Source organism: Stegastes partitus, unplaced genomic scaffold, assembly GCF_000690725.1.
Source record: "Stegastes partitus isolate 25-593 unplaced genomic scaffold, Stegastes_partitus-1.0.2 Scaffold36, whole genome shotgun sequence".
In the NCBI taxonomy this organism is placed as follows: domain Eukaryota; kingdom Metazoa; phylum Chordata; class Actinopteri; family Pomacentridae; genus Stegastes; species Stegastes partitus.
Genome location: NW_007577767.1, coordinates 780,469 through 797,385, shown reverse-complemented (window position 1 = coordinate 797,385; position 16,917 = coordinate 780,469). Strand labels below are relative to the sequence as shown.

The window sequence follows — 16,917 nt, the reverse complement described above, 5'->3', positions numbered from 1 at the left end:
TGGATGGATGGATGATTTTGATAGTGGTCATGTTCACATCATCTCCAGCACAAACACAACCACACACATAAAAACCTATTTTACCGTCAACAGCAGACCATCAAGGTACACTGACCAAAATTCAATTTTATAACAGAACAGCAAATAGGCATTGTTTTATTATTTCATTAATTGAAAAAGAATGCCTAATGGGGGACTGGCAGCCCTGATGGATGTCTACCCATCAAGCAGTGGGACCTCCACAGCCTACTGTGTTCACACAGAATCTTGTAGCTCTGATGTTCATTACACTAATATTCTGAAAGTAACCCAATCCTCTAAATAAATGAGTTTTGCCTGCACAGGTCCTACTTGGCTTGGATGACTTAGTTCATTATGAAGATCTCTAACATTTTTATTTCATGTATCTAGATTTTAATCAAATAGCATACAGTTGGTTTAATTCTATGATTACACAGCACACTGACAGAGGGACAGACAGGCAGACAGACAGACAGGCAGAGTGCGGTGGCTTTAAGAGGGGAGGCGTGGTGCTGCTGTTTTGACCGACTTGTCAGTCCCTTCACTCTCCACTATCATTCAGCTCAATGAACAGCCTCGTACAGTCAACACAGGGCATCGGCTCTCTGTTGGTCCAGCCTGCTGGGGAACTCATTTTGCTCACATTTGCCTGCTGACAGCGACAAGGGATTATTATTACCGAGCACTGACTGTTTCTCCGCAACGAATCTGGAAGGTAAGTTTGTCATTTCTCTGCAAATCAGTAGGAACTGAGTGCTGATGGTTTCTCCCTTCAGCTGCCGTGGAGGCAAGCGGTGCCATCGGCTGGAAAACCTCAAGAAATACGAACGGACATAACGGGGAATGTTACAATGTGGAATTATTTGGCGTTTTAAGACTAAGATCCAAGCACCACTCGTGCTGTTGAAGGTGAAAATTGCGCTTTGCCCTGCTGCTCTGCTCAACATGTCAATTAAGATCCAGCACCTGATTTATCTGAAGGCTGCTGGCCGGGTCTCTGCGTTAATATTAAAGGCTGCAAAAATGATTAATGGTTTAATATTCCCCTCAATGATGACACATTATCGCCCGCCATTTGGTGCAGATTGGTTAATTTATATTCAGTTTTGCGCATGTCAGTGTGCGTCCCCCTGTTTTTGTGGATTTCTGACAATCATATCGTAATATTCGGGTATTATTGCGGACGTGTGATGCTTTGATGGATCTGCTCGGAGCCTTCACATGATGCTCAATGCATTTGACCTCGATATTATCCGGCTGTACGTTCACTGGGCTAAACGGACAGACGTGAGTTCCCGTGAGCGTCCATAGAGGGCGCTGCGCCTCCTCCACTGCTGTGTCATCAGACCTGCTGCAGATCTCACTGCACACAAACCCAGAGCTAATGTGGTGTGAGCAGATGATCCTTAGCATTAAGGTCTCCAATCAAGTCAGAGATTTTTGTTTATTTATTGATTTTTTTTCCAATTAATTTTTCCTTTTTATGCAAAAGAAAACATGTTGACACAGAGCAGAATGGAGGCTCTCGGTGGGTTTGCATTCAGTTTATTCTATTTTTTTTTTAAAAATGAGGTAGAATAAGAAGGAGCTGTATCCCCCTTTATCGGAGGATGCTTTCTTGTTTGTATTAAATAATTACTGTCAGCTCTGATCGATTCTTCTTGCAGTGGGCAGTGCTTCACATTCTGCTGAGCTAAATTTGGCTCCAGCAACTTTTCAGGTTCTGTTTTATGTCCAGACATCAAAATATTTCTTTGTGAAACAGAAAAGGGCTGCCTCTTCACAACTTGGCTGTCTAAATATCAGAAATGAATGTGGACAGTCCTGATTGATAAAGATTTTTACTGAGTCCCTCACATCAGTAACATTTTTAATAAGCAGACTTAAGGTAGATGCTTGCACTCTCAGGGCCATCCGCACCTCTTAAAGCCCACACTGCCTGACAGTTTATAGGATGGGAAGGCATCAAGAGCTGTTTAATCCAACTCAACATCTGGCACTGATGCAGCATTGGGTCCTCTTGGCCAGTGGTGGCGGATTTACAAGCACAGCACCATGCTAAGCACAAAATGATCCCCTCCTCCTCACCCACACAGCTTTGCCTAAGGAGTTTTTAGCATTTGCTACATTCCTTCTAGCGGATCAAGATTGTGCTGCTCGGAAGCATCAAGTAAAGCCACAGTGATCCTCAACTGTTTGGCTGTAGTTCAGACAAATAAGAAAAAGGAGATTTTTTTTTTTTTTTAAAGAATGACTATTATGGTGAAGGGATTGGGATGGATTATGGCATAGGAATTGCATTTTAATCATGCTTACCCATCGGGTGAATAAGTGGCTTGCAGGATTTGTCCATTTAAGGCTGCTGAAGGAATTTTAAACAATGTGTAATACACATACTTTACAGGCATCCATATGCTGCCCACTGAACCCACAGACTTGTGCTAATGGATGTCAGCGATGGATGGATTTATTGAAAAGCCCCGCTCTATGGCCAGCTATCTCTAAGCAGAGTTGCAATCCATTGAGCTCTTAATACACTTTAAGCTTTTCATAGGTTCAGCTTCAAACATGTAAAATTTCAAACATAAAACAGGAATATTTGTCTGTTTACTCTCAAGTCAGACTACAGAAGCTGTTCAGCAATCTGCCTGGAGTATTTTTAGGTCCACTGTTTTGACTATTGTGCATAATCCTTGTCCAGCTACCTGTGTGTTTTTAGAGGGGAGGGAGGGAAGAAAAACACGTCCCACATCCAAGAGTAACAAAGCCACTGGGCTGAGGAGTTCTGCTTCTGGCTGTGCCCCTGCTGACTGAGCAGAGGCTGTAGGACTTCTGTTTGTGCATGCTTGTTTCTGTGGGCGGAAGGATGAGTGGAAGCCTTGCTCAGCTCAGAGTGGCTGCATGCGTTTTAGCAAGTACCAGAGCGGCCACGCAGGGTTTTGGGGTGTTCCCGGTCTGAGCTGCTCTGCCGCAGGGGAAAGACAGGACCATTGTTCCCGACCAGCAGCTGAGGCAGAGCTTTACTCACTTCTAACAGGGCCAGATGTTTTGGTTGGCAACTGCTACTGCCCGTCGGGGCCGTAAGGTGAGAATCTGATGTGGCAGGCATGATAGGGCAGGAGCTGAGCCAGGCTGGGAGCATGTATTTGGTCCAGGGAGGGCATGTTGCTTCATTTTTCTTCTGCCTTCATTGTAAACACACATCTGCAGCCTATTAACTGATTTGTTGTGTGATTTGTCAGATGCACTCAAATGTAAATTGTATGTGGTCCAAATATAACTTTTAATAAATCAGTACGCAGCAAATGCTGATCATCACATTATCCAGAAAGAACTGACACCACCGTGTGCTGCAGCGCTCGCACCCTTACAGTTCATCAACAAGCATTCCAAGTCAATGGCTTTGTCCTAGTCTCGCCTCATAAAACTTGTGCCCTAAAAGTTGCCAGCAGCTGGCCTTTCTTCTCCTTCACTCTTCACTCATCACTTCCACACTGAGCGGCCACAGTGCACGCATAAGGCCTTGTGCCAGTCTCTGATTCAGCCCACTCTTCTCTTTGTGTGGTGGATAGGCAGGCAGCATGCCGGCTTACTGTATCTGTGCAGAGTTTCTGGCGCAGCGCTAAGAAGTCTGGGAGTAATTAGCTGTGAGAGTATAATCCTATACCAGACACAGTGTTGCGTCTGTTGTCCCCCCTCCCTTCTTCCCAGTCACAAGTGGTTCTTAACCCCCCTCCTCTACCTTTTACCAGTGCCGTCATTTGTGAGTACACGTGAAAAAAGTGAAGCTGGTTTGATTCAGATTTTGTTTTTTTGCAGCAGGGGGCAACCATATTCCAACGACATGAATATTTTACACTTGACAGCATATGAAGTGCCAAATCTGTGCAGAGACGGTGTCAGATAGGCTTCTTTTTGACCAGTACAACCATATATGTGCCCAGAAGCACCCTACAACCTGTGCAAGGCTGTGTAGAGACACATCCAGTGCCTACACAGTAATGTTCAATTATTATCAAAGAAGTTAGATCATAAGTAAGCGTGGATTAAAAGTAGATGAATGCAGAGATCATAAAAGCTGGGTGTTATATTCCCTTTCTGCCTGATTTTGATTAAAACATACCTGAAGAGTACATGTCAGTTTTTGTGCATGTGTGTTGGGAGGAGATTTGGACACATTTATTTCAGGTCAAATAGCCTGATCTCACTCAGATTTGTAGAGCAGGTCCTGGCCACAGAGGATGGGTGTGAAAAACTTGGGTGGTTGCAACAGGCTCTGGTCTGTTTCTCACATACAGTGAAGAGGCTGTTCTGTGCTGTAAAGAACTTGAATTTGAGAGGAGCTTCAGCATAACAGGAATGCTCTGGTGCGTCACAGACCCTTGGCATTAGATCAGCATTGGGGTTACCCAACTGTAAAGGAGTGCTATGATATGATCTGAATGTGCATCTACTGGTATCTCACATCAGTAATTTACTTTCTCTTTCTGTTCTTTGCATCATTTGTGTGTCATAGTCTAATTAGTTAAGGAACTACTGTATGAAACTGGTCGCCCTAATTACTTGCAATAACCGACTTGGGTCCATGTGTCATGTCTCTCCTTTGAAATCTCCTTGTCCAGTGGGATCTATAAAACAAAACAGTGCAGGACACATTTTTCTGCCTTGTGCTGTTCTTCCTCCTCATTTTTCCTCCTCCTCAAAGTTTCCCTGTTGTCTAATTTCCTCCCATTCTTACCACACACACCCACATGCTCTAGATTCAAAAAGGAGTTACACAATCATGCGATTAATTAAAATCCCACTTATGAAATATACAATGCGCACCTTAAATTTTTTTCTTCTGCACGTTGTTCCATTGTTACCTTTTGTGCATTAGCATGGCTGTACTGTTTTTGGAAACAGTAGCCTGCTGCCTTGACTACCTGATTAGACTTGCATGTTTCCACTACTGGTATAAATTAAAGGCAATTACAATCTCTGTTTCCTTATACATTGTTCTCATTCTACAGGGAGGAGTTTGTGGCCACAATAAAGGTGTTGTGGATGATGGTTGGATGATTGGTTCTTCAATCATATCATGGCTAAGCGCATAGGGAGCAGGTGCTCATGTTAGATTGCCTCTTTAATGTCTGGATGAATTATTTCCCCATGAGTGGATGTGATTTAGCACAGGGGGTAATGGAGGTTGAGAATATCCTAGTATTTCTTCACATTTTGACAGCTCCCTCCCCCAAATACCCTTCCCCTCCTTGGTCCCAACCTCAGTCCCCTTTACCCTCTGGCCTCCTTCACCCCTCAAACATCTAACTCAATGCAGTGGTTGTTTCGGTCCACTGTCTCCATGTAGTCACAGGCAATTAGCTCCCGTCAAAATAGGCTGCAGGAAGGCGGGTTGAGACTCGGGCATTCAAACCCTTTGCTCCTGCCCCTTACATTTGGCTAATATTACCCTGAGCTACCGAGAAAGGGCCAGATAGGTTTTGTCAGTAGAAGGAGGGAAAAGAAGGGGAGGGGAGTCCACTTGGGACCTGTGCACGTGCTACCTCACCGAGCACAAAGCAGTTCTTTCACTTGGGATCTAGAGCACATATGGAATCATTTATCAAATCTCCAGTGCGTCAGCCCCACTGTATTCTCGTAGCTGCAGGTTTCCCCTCACCTCTGCAGCTCAGATTCACCGAACCTCTAAAATCATGTTGAAAAGTGGCACCTGGAGATGTTCCTGCATCGTTCTCTACGGTACTCCTCCTGGGTAAACCGTGAATGCACTTAAATACCCATAGCATTTGTTAGATGCTGTTTTGGTTCTGTGGTCAGTTTACATCAAGAGTCACCCATGTAGTGTTGCCTTAAATTAAATAAAACTTTCACTATGGAGCAGTTTGCATTCAGTGCTGTTGGCACATTATGGGACAATTTTAGTTCTGTAAACTTTCTTCATTCAGAACAGTTTGCCCGCCTTTTCTTGAATTAATTAATTTCAGCACCAAATTACAGGAACACTACTTTAACAGTAACACAATGCCAGTGTGACATCATCTCCAAGGACTGGCTTCTAAACTGCACAGCTGGGTGTAGATAACGGAGCAGCTTGGATGTTTATTTTTTCCCCTTCTGCATTCCAGCTTCTTATTTATAATGGCTATGATATCCAGCTCAGGGGGCTACTTCTATAAAAGGAAGTTTGAAGACTTTTGCCGTCCCACTCGAAAGGAGGCTTGCATGCCACATTTTCTCAAGATGTAACCTTTAGATTTTCAGTAGAAAGACATCAATCACACAGCAAAAGAATGGTGAGTTTGGCTTTGGTCAAAGTCAGAAAGATAGATGGCTGAAGACTTGACTGCAAATGATGCAGAATCCAAACACAAAGCTGTCAGCTCCCTCAGTGGGGTTCTGCTTTTGTATCATCCTCATGTGTCCTCAGAGGCTTTAGGGTTCTAAATGTTCATATGAAGTTCTTAGTTTCTCTGCTCGCTAAATCGTCCAAACTACAGTGGTTGTTAAAAGAAGCTATGTACAATGATCGTAATAGATGCAGCTCTTTGTATCAGAGGTCAGACTTGTGTTTTTGTTGAGAATAGACTCCACGCATAGTTAAATGTGATGATAGCTGACCTTTGACCTGTGACCTTCACCAACTGCTTGGCTGGCCCTCTAGGAAATAGATGTTGTTTACAAAGACCGTGCCATTATGTGTTTTAGATTTAATTATCTCGACATGTCGGGTTGGGTAGTTAATGGCATTCAATAAGTCGGCTGCTTTTTTCTTGCCTCACCTTTCAGTTATTACTCCTTCTTTAAAATGTGAATATTCTCTGTTTGTAAACTGAGTAGATCTGCTTCCTCATTGCCAAACTGACAATGGCGTGGATTGCCAGTCAAGTTTTCATCTTGGATTGTTAGTTCCCAGGTTCAAATCCTCCCTAAATTAGCCTAAACTTCTCAACACTAACAATCCAGATGTCCTCAGTGGCCTGACACTCTATTTAATGCCTAGCAGATGGTATTTGTAGCAGTGGATTGTGCTTAAAACAGATTACCTTTAATGAGGTCATTTGCCAGTGAACCGTGTGGGTTTGGTCAAATCATCTGGTGGAGGCCCACACCAGGCCTGTGGGCTTCTAAAATGTACTTGAGGTTAGTTACAGGTTCAACATCCTTGGACGACAGTTGAGCCCTTACTTGGATCCCTGAATATCCCTCACAAATCAGTGTTTGTGTGTAGAGTGCATTCACCGTGGGGCTCCTCACAAGAGATATGGCTTAGTGTGTTCTTCTATGGGTTGTGTTATTGTAGCTATCAGATCTTCTCCTCTTTCCCTCCCTCCCTGTGTCCTTGGTGGATGAGGGTCCTTGTCGCTGGCCTATGCAGCTCTGTTTGTGTTTGATTGTGGGAAAATTTCTCGACTGTCCGTGAGAGTCCCCCGCTCTCTGGACCGGCTTTTCCCTCGGGGGTCCTCCATGCTTGGACACACTGAACCCCACCACTGCTCTGAACAGCAGACCCTAGTGGTGACAGACGAGTCCTCTCATAATCATCAGGCATGACAAAAGACTTTATCTTATCAGGTAGAGGAGATCCTTTATAGGCTTTTCGGCACAGTGATGAAGAAGGAAAAAAAAAAACCTTTACCAATAAATTACTTCAGATGGGGACTGAGATCGAGACATGGATCTTGATGTGACACAGAGTTTTGAGAGTGGTCCAGGCTGTGGCGGGTTTACTTTGGCTACCCATGCAGAATATGTCCTGGCTCCAATGTTGGGTTTTAAAGCTGAGATATGTAAAGTTTATAGCTTCGGGTTTGCAGTTTTGTTAATGAGACAGGCTCTGGTTCTTGTACAGTATATGCCATTTGGCTGAGGAAATTACCTCATTAAGCTAAGTTTGTGACTTTGTGTATTTAGTTCGTGAATTTCAGTTTTCCTTCAATGATTTCAGTTGCCATTGACAATGACTTGTTTTTTATTTGCCGTTTTATATTCATATCTGTTTCATGGAGTTCCCCTGAAATACAGAGTTTGTGTCTTCAGTTCTTACATGTAAATTTCTACAATGGCTTGTGTGTGTGTGTGTGTGTGTGTGTCTGTGTGTGTGTCTGTGTCTGTGTGTGCATCTCTATACTAGTCAATAAATAAATAGCCTGTAATTTTTTACTAAAGATAAGACAGGCTGCCTGGTAGCCAAGCCTCCCACCTCAGTCCTCAATTCAATTTCAGCTAATGTAATTCACTTTACTGGTGTGACAAAAATGTTTTATTGAAGTTATCTAAGGCTGGAGCATCTTAACAAGATTTAAGATGTAGATGCATCCCAGTCACCCATCTTGATTTTCTGTCTAATCCATCATAATATTCTTATCGTATCCTCACCTGCAGGATTTGGAAGCTACACAACCATAAATTGTTTGACCTGATTAAGAAAAGATGCTGCATCAGACCAAACCTCTCCACTGATCTCACTTTGTTTTAAACCAAAGGCCATTACTAAACAGTAAAGCATTTTATAAGCTCAACACCGTCATAATTCTTGCGCAGAGTTTTGGATTACTAAATTTGGCCTCTATGTCTTCCCATGCATTTCTTTCCAATCATGTAATGTCTTTATGGTGCACTTCAAAGCTCTTCAGTAGAAGAGAAAGCTGTGACAGGCATTTTTACTGTGCTTACAGGCTTTCTCCCAGGCCCTAATGCATCATGTGAGCTAACTGCCATCTTATTATGTTTGAGCTCTGAGATGGATGAGATGCAGTTAAGGATCCAGAGACGGTTCTGTCTTTTTGCTATCGTATAACTAAATAGACAAACACAGTCCGAACAGTGGACCTGAGCCATGGATCCTTCATCCCCGGCAAGTTCTTTTCAAAAACCCTTTTTCGCCAAGTGACAAACCGCGTGGTTGGCAACAACTAAAGCATTCAGAGGTTGAATGAATAAGGTTCTGTCTCTGGAGAGGCTTGTTGAAATGGGGCCTTTTTGCTTTTATCCCTCCAGAGAGCAGATTGATCTCGCACAGGTTTGCACTGGCAGTGCACTTCAAATGGACTGTTGAAAGGCAAGGCGTTTATTTGTGCTGTGTTATAAACTGTGTCCTTTTTCCAGATTTAAGATTCTGTGGGTGTTCTCCATCATCTGAAAGCACTACCAGGCCATTCCTTGTTCCTTCTACTTTTGTTATTCTTACAGTCACCTGTAACACTAACCCTAACTTTCCCACTCAACCTGCTCTTTGGTGTTTTCCATGTGTGCACCATCACTGACAAACGGATCCTCTTCTCATCTGCTCTCTCAGATCAATACTGATGAAAAACACAGGTACTCATGTAGATTCTGGGACGTCTTTCCTTTTTTTTTTTTTTTTTTATAGTTCTGCAGATGGAGGGGAAGCCTTTTAAAACAGATGTCATCCTCCTCTGATACACACTCCATCACTCCCTCGTGGTAAATATCACATGTGGACATCAGGTGACCCTCTTTGTGCTGTTCTCTTGGTTACTAAGATACTGACCCCCCTTTATCCTCCTCCTCTTCCGCCTTCACATCGTGCAGCAACCTCTCATGGCAGTGTGCTGTTTTTCTTCTCCATCCACTTGTATAAACCAGGAGACTATCTGCCATCAGCATTCAGGAAGTGTGGGGGTAAACAAACGACTGGAGCCAATAGGAGAAACTCAAATGACCCGAGCATGTCCTAGCAACAGTGTAGAGAAGGTTATTTTTGGGTCTGTATTCATGCGCCTAGTATTTATAAGGACTTGTTTTTATTTGTTTATGTGTCAGAGTAAACCTGTTTATGCACTTGTTAAACTACATGGGTAGGAAAAATCAAGCTGGCCTCAGTTTCCTTTTATTTGAGGCATCATCACTGTCTGCCACACACCATATGATGCAACGTCTTTCCAGTTCTTACACTGACCAGTTAGTCATTAAGGGTGCATCCTCTCCCATGCTTGAAGTGGTTATGTAGCTCTGTGCTAATGCATTGTTGGCAGCGGTTTCTGTGCCCAGTTTTGCCAGTACGGATGTGCATTTATAGAAGTGACCAAGGACGGAACAATTGTTCGATTTCAAATCGACACTGGGATTTTAGCAGAGCCATTAGCAAATTGCAAAGGCTGCATTTGCAATATGCAGCACATCTGACCCAAGCTTTGAACAGTTGGGTCACTGGTTTTACAATTCATGTCATCTTCGTTGTGTGCCAGTCATGCTGACCTAGTAGACCTCAAGGCCTCAACATTTACACCCACCAACAACAAACACATGAAACCCTAAAAAAAATGTTACATGGTTCATGGTGTGGAAAAATGGCCACCACTGAGGTAGAAGTAATGATGGACCATTTAGTTCCCAAAAAGCAGAAGCACTTAGTTGGCATGGGAATATTTCTGATTTGACAGCTGTGCAACAAAAGAATGTGTTATGACTGTACATCTGCCAGCTATATGGCGGATATATGGCTGAAAAGTCAAGTTAGCAATTAATAATTTTATGGAGTCTCATGTGGTAAAGCTTGGTCACATTTTATATCTTTCACACAGTGAATATTGAGCTGAAGCTTGGTTTTGAAAAGCCAAATCACAATGTCTGTCATAAAAACTGCAATTAGATATTTTCCCCAAATGGTTCAGCCCTACAGTGGCCTGTTGCATTTTTTAAGTCAATTTCCAAACAGTGTTTCAGTGGGAGAAAGAAGGACCTAGAAGCTCTGCAGAATTTGTGTCTGTGTGCACATGTGTGCTGAAAGGTACATCCTGTCAGCAATGGAGTGATGGAGAGATAACCCATAAGCCAGTACTCACTGTGCCAAACCATCTGACTCGCTCAGGCACACACTGAACGCAGGAATTGGCCTGAATTAAAGCTACTGGAGGCTGATATATTTTCTCTCTGTGTCTCTCTCTCCCAACAGTTTAGCTGCGCTGCCCATTTTCATGCAGTATCACAGCCTGTAGTATTTCTTCAGGCAGGGATCCATCTAGAAAATGGCTTCTTAAAGTCCAGTCCTCCTCCATCATCACAGTTCGGCCCCCCCACTGTCACACTGTCAACTAGCCGCGGGGATTTAGCTGCGCAGTGTAGCGTGAGGAGACTGAAAGATATTGTGATCATCAGAGGGGGAGATGGAGGTGAAATGGGGGGGGGGTCAGCGATGCTACCGGACTGTAATCGTGCCCTTGACCACATCTCCTGGGATTGATGCTAGCAGTGGGGGGGTGGATTAAAGGTATTAGGCAGACAAACTGGACCCTTGGTGCAGACATAAATGCTGCTGTGCACACGTCCCTGCTCACCCAACCCCCCACCTCCACCCTGCTGCGCTGACAAACAAAATCCCTTTAAATGCACAATTAACTGCCAGAGTGATCAGGGCTATTACAATGGAACAGAGATCAGCTTTAATATGGCTGGAGTACGGATGTGATTTTTGTTTATTGTACTGAACGTTTAGTGGCTGTGGGATACCAAGAGCCAGAGGGAGCAATATTTTGGACAGCTGTGTTTTTCAACTTTTAGGCCTTGATGAAATATTGCTGGAATAATGACTCAAATCCAATTAGTCAATGAGAATTAAATGAGATTTTCCAATAGACTTGTGTGAGGTGGGAGTATGGGTTTTGGACTTCCTAGTAAGTCAATTCAGACTCTGAGCACCTACCCAGTTACTGCCACGATTGTGAGCAAGTCAAACATGTAGTGACAGCTCTAAAGTTGTAGAAGAAAGCATGAGGGTATTAAATGTATGGCATTTTATGAGAATAATTTTGTTTTAAAAATCCAATTTTATTACATTGCTCCAGCCCTGTTTCTAAAACTGCCTCCTCTCTCTCTCTCTCTCTCTCTCTCTCTCTCTCTCTCTCTCTCTCTCTCTGTGTGTTTCCCTTCCTTGGATCACTACTGCTCTTGTGCTGCTCCCTGATTTGCTGCCAGGTTGCCTTGGCGACAGGCCGCAGTACATAAACCGGCCGATGTTTGGGGAACGCAGCGCTGTGAGGCAGGAAATCTTGTGCATTCTTTATCTCTTACCCCTTGGATGGTGCTCCCGTGGTCCTCAGTAGGGAGCAGGAGCCACATAAGCAACTGGAGGCCTTTTTTATTTCTATTTTCCACCTTTTTTAGCCAGAGATACCAAAGTCTTTGAGGTCTGAACAACGCGCACTTCTGTTGCACGTACTAGGGAGAGACTGAAAGAAATAGCTGTGTGGAAGGCAGAAAACGGAGCAGTAATACAACAGAGACGTTTAAATTTGCTCTATGCTGCCTGAATTTTGCAATTCTCATCGTGTCATGCCACACAATTTTTGAATCATTGCTGAACACATTTTCCACATCTATTAATTATATGCATGCATACACTTGCTCAGCATGCATGAATGAAAACACACACACACCCTACCCGTCATGACCTTGACTTCCTGACATTCCATCCAAGAGCTTGAGGAAAAGGAAAGGTAGCTGCTGTTTGGAGGTCTGTTGGTCTGGCCCAAGAAATAGAATGGAGGGAAGAAGCCCTGCTGTGATTCGTTTGTGTGTCGCATACATTTGCACACATGCACAGAGTTAGACCGAAGTTGACAAAGCATTAAAACAGACACTGATCATAAATCTGTCTGATGCTTTTGGCCACTGTCCAGTGCTGTGCAGTACATTTCCCAGACTTCTTGTCCTTTTTTTTTTATTATTATTAAAAAAAATAAAAAAATTAAAATGTTCAAATGGTGTATCAGTTGTCAGTACTTTTACTGTAGTGTATTTTTAGCCATGGTATTCGACAGTTGCAGACATTTCTCCAGTTTGGCTTCTTTGTTTCACCGTTGTTTCCAGTAAAACTAGAACACCAGGCCAGAGCTGACTAAGCTGTCTCAGCTCCCCGACACTGCCACTCAAACAGGAGGCTGATGACAGGTGAGGAGCTTGAAGCTACTGTTGAGTCCTTTTTTTCCTTTTCTCTCATCGATCTGCTCCCGTCTCCCTTTCATCTCATTGTCGACAATCAATGCTCATGATTATTGAAATGCCTGCTTTGGACTGCGTTGAAGAGGTCACTGAGTTCTGTCTCATATCACGTCCTGCATCTCAGAGGGCAGGGAAACGAATTGTCCATGTGCACCACAGCGGCCGTTGTGGTCGTAATAATGCCAGTTCCCACTACAGTCGTGCTGCCGTGGGAGGAAGAAAGAAAAGTCAGACTCATTGTTCTATGAAGGAAACTAAGATGCAGGGAGAGGAAAAGCTGCAGGGGAAAAATGCTGACCCACATTTTTGTTGCAGCGTGCAATGGGACAACAATTCGAGGCCCGACCTGACCATTTAACTTAAATAGCGTGTAATCGGAACAATGTGTGTTGATTGTACGCCGCCGGAGCAGATGTGATTAACCCAGATTTGTGCTACGGGGGTCAAGGTTTTTTTCGGAGCAGGTTTTTATCCTGTGGAGGCCAGTGAACGGGACAACTGCTCATTGTGTGACAACTTTTATTCGCTTAGAGCCTGCACTTAAATTTCTGCAGCACTATTCATTTTTTGAAGCATACGTAAGGAAACATCTGCGCTGCATTTAAATAAATGGTATCTAGCGGCTGAAGGTGGCTGAATGATGCCAGTAGTTTTGAGTTCAGTGATGCTGGATGCAACACGACTGGAGTTAGAATGTCCCTGAGGATGCACTGCTCATTGAGTTTAGAAGAGGTTGTATTACTGAGCCCTCCTGCGTGTGCTAAAACTTTTGTACATTTTGGTAATCCAGCCGAGCCATTGACTGGCGAACTGTCCATGATGTCCCTAATGTAGCCCTAATTCAGCTGGGATAGACTTAAGCCCCCCCACGACCCTACTGAGGACTAAGCGATGTATAGATAGTGGACAGGTGGATGGATTTTGGTACTCCTTAAGACCTCTTGATGCCGTATGGTATGGTTTTGTAAGAACTAGTTCGTACCAAGTGTGGGGTGACCGCGTGTGAAAGAAAAAGTGTTTACAGGTGTCCAGAATGGCCACGAAAAAGCCTCCCAGCAGAAAGAAAGCATAGAAAGCAGCAATACACATTTCTTGTTCAAATGGGAACAACTTACACATTTTACAAAGGTCTTTCCTTGAAGGCATTCATGGTTTTGCATGAGGACGCACACACAAAGAGTGATAAAAGGAGTTGCCTGAAGAGTGAAACACAAGAGCTTGAGCCCCGCCAACTTTCACACAAAAAATGTCTGGTCAGTTCTCATGTGAGTTGAAGGGACCACCACCAATCCTTTCACTGCGATTCAGACCCAAAACAGCACTGTGCTGAAACGACCCAGGGTGCTGGGTTGTTGGAGGATGTTGTAAAAGATACTGGTTAAATGATACTGATTTAAGTAGCAGATTGATCAGTCTTACCCAACACTCAAACTATACACAGCAATTAGCAATACTCAGTTTTTTAAACTCTTGAACACGTGTCCCCTCTTCTTGCAGTGACGGTATGCCTTGCCCTTGATGGCGAGGCGTACAGTCAATTCTGACTATTTTAGGTTCCTTTCTTGAAAATCCTTTTTTAATCTGGAGGATTTGTCACTTGTCTTAAGTGTCTCCTTGGTCTTCCCCATAGGCTCCATCCTACTAGTATGGCAAACCTGTCTTTGCCTTTTGATGTAAAATGTCCCCACAGACAGCAGAACTGGTAAACTTTTATATACATTGTATGTTCAGTGTTGATGAGCTTATTTTGTATACATTTGTTTGACAATGGTTTAAATGCAGCTATTTTATTTGTGGCTCAGCAAACAGTTCTCTACCAGGTTTGTATGCTTGTTTGTATGTGATTAGTCAGTTGCAGTTGAACCGTCTCACTGAAGTCTCCTGTGATAGCACCCCTGCTGTGCTGACGGACTGCTTCTATTCAAATGATTAAAAGGACTACATATTTTCATGCAGGGCCACTGTCTGTCTGAATGTGGTTGCACTTTTTGAAGCGGGAACCAGAGTCCGTTTCAGATTTTAAAAAAAGGGAATGAATTGAATCAATGGAAAATCCTGATCAGTTTGGTAATACGAACTCGTGCGAGTCTTGTTCATACCAGAGTGGTCAGATGATGAGTACTATCATTGCCTTGCCAAGCCTGCATTCTTAAGAGGGAGAGTCTTGTTTGTTAGTTTGATTTCACAAGCATTGTGGGTGTTTGGGTGTGCGTTTGTGTACACTTTTAGCAGCAGAAAATGAACAAGCATGCAGCGCTGGCCTGTCAGTGTGTGTCACTGAAAAGCCAGATGGATTTCAGGGGCACGTGGTGCTTGGCGTGTGTCTGCCGCTACAGGAGCCTGCCCTGGGCTCAGCTGGCTTTAATCAACACCATCATTTACCCCTCTTGCGGGTAATCGGCGCACAATGGACCCCCCTCAGCAACAACCCCCTCCGCCTCCGCTGTCTCAGCACCCCGCTGCACAGCATGGTGCTGCACTGTATGTATTTACATTGTCTCTCTTGCAAACACAGCAGTGAGTAGATGCGTATGTGTGCTCTCACTCTCACCAGCTCACTCACTAAGTCCCTTGTTCATTAACACACCTGGACAGCCTGGAACAAACCAAGTAGCCTGTTGAACTTTCAGTTTATATTAATCTTAAAGGATAATGTAGAAAAATTAAATTGTGTGTTTTACCAGCACTGAAACCATGTCTCGGGTTACAACAAACAGAAAAAAAATACACAAGCAAAAGAGGAATAAAAACGAAGGACTCAAGTGTAACATCAAGAACAAATTTGATGCAACTCATCAGCTATGAACAAAAATAGAGATGCATATTAGGAGAAATTCAGTTTAAAAGACAGGTTTTAGTCTTTAAGTGTGGGTTAGGAAGAGTCAGCAGGTTCTTGCTTGAGGATCTCTCTTTGCACACTAGTTGTAAAGGGGACATACGTTCTGCTGTACATTCTGGAGGCTATGAAGGGCTTTAAAAAGTAATAAGTGAAATCTTACACTTGGGCAGTCAGTATGGGGTCTTTAAATTCAGTTTAATGTGTTCGCTTTGTATTTGTTATGAGTGGGTATTGGTGGTTTAGTGTACCTTGAACTCCTCATAGCTATGGCCATGGTTTCTGTTGGTTTAAGTAAAATGACATAAAATATGTGCTCATTTAATGGAAAGTAAATGTGAAGATGAGTGCTTCCAGTGCTGTCAGTAATCCAATTTTTGCACAGACAAACTGTGTGTGCACAACAAAACTGAAATGACAGTTTAGGTTTTTACTGTGCAGACTGCCGTCGTGTCTTTCTATCACATTTGAATAACCTGAAAGTTTGTTTAAAACCCGTCTGCTCGTCTGCCTGTTCATATTTCTTGCCCTATCAATTGTGTTGCAAACAAACAACCAAAACTACTGCAATTAAGGTCAGTCTTATAAACTGTCTTATCTACAGACATTTTACACAGTCAGGAGGTGAAGCACAGGAGCAGATGTGCAGCCATAATATCTGTTTGTGCATTGTGACATAGATGGGAAAAAATGGAGTGACAAATAAAGACTGGGTTCTTACCAATTTAGCATGGGTGTAATCTTCACTTGGTTTGTGTACATTTATGCCTGATAGCTTCCTGCAGACAGGGCAGCTTATCAGCTAAAGCACTAGGATGGTCCTTACCCTGCCCTGAAACTATGCATCTCAAGCGTTCTTGCTCTTAGTATGTTCCTCTGAAGCACTGAAGGATGTCGACCCAGCGGACAACAGTATCATCCATGTGACAATGCGTTGCAGGATCACTTTTAGGGAGCCCCTTCTCAGCAGGAGCACAGGATGTTGCAAAGGGTTACTTAATTTAAGGGCATAGTAAATCAGTGTAACAACATGTCTGACCCTTCCCACCATACAAGAGGCAGCTGGACAGATAAATGCTCTGTTTGCCAGGATGGAA

General features: G+C 43.4%; 1 protein-coding gene across 2 annotated transcripts in view; it reads left to right on the top strand.

The window, feature by feature from the left end:
• Positions 1 to 590: 590 nt before the first annotated feature.
• Positions 591 to 16,917, top strand: part of daam2 (dishevelled associated activator of morphogenesis 2) — a 98,099-nt gene continuing 81,772 nt past the window's right edge. For both annotated transcript variants that reach the window (XM_008302241.1, XM_008302225.1), the window contains exon 1: positions 591 to 736. The gene's annotated coding sequence lies outside the window, so the exon portion shown is untranslated. The remainder of the gene's footprint in view (positions 737 to 16,917) is intronic.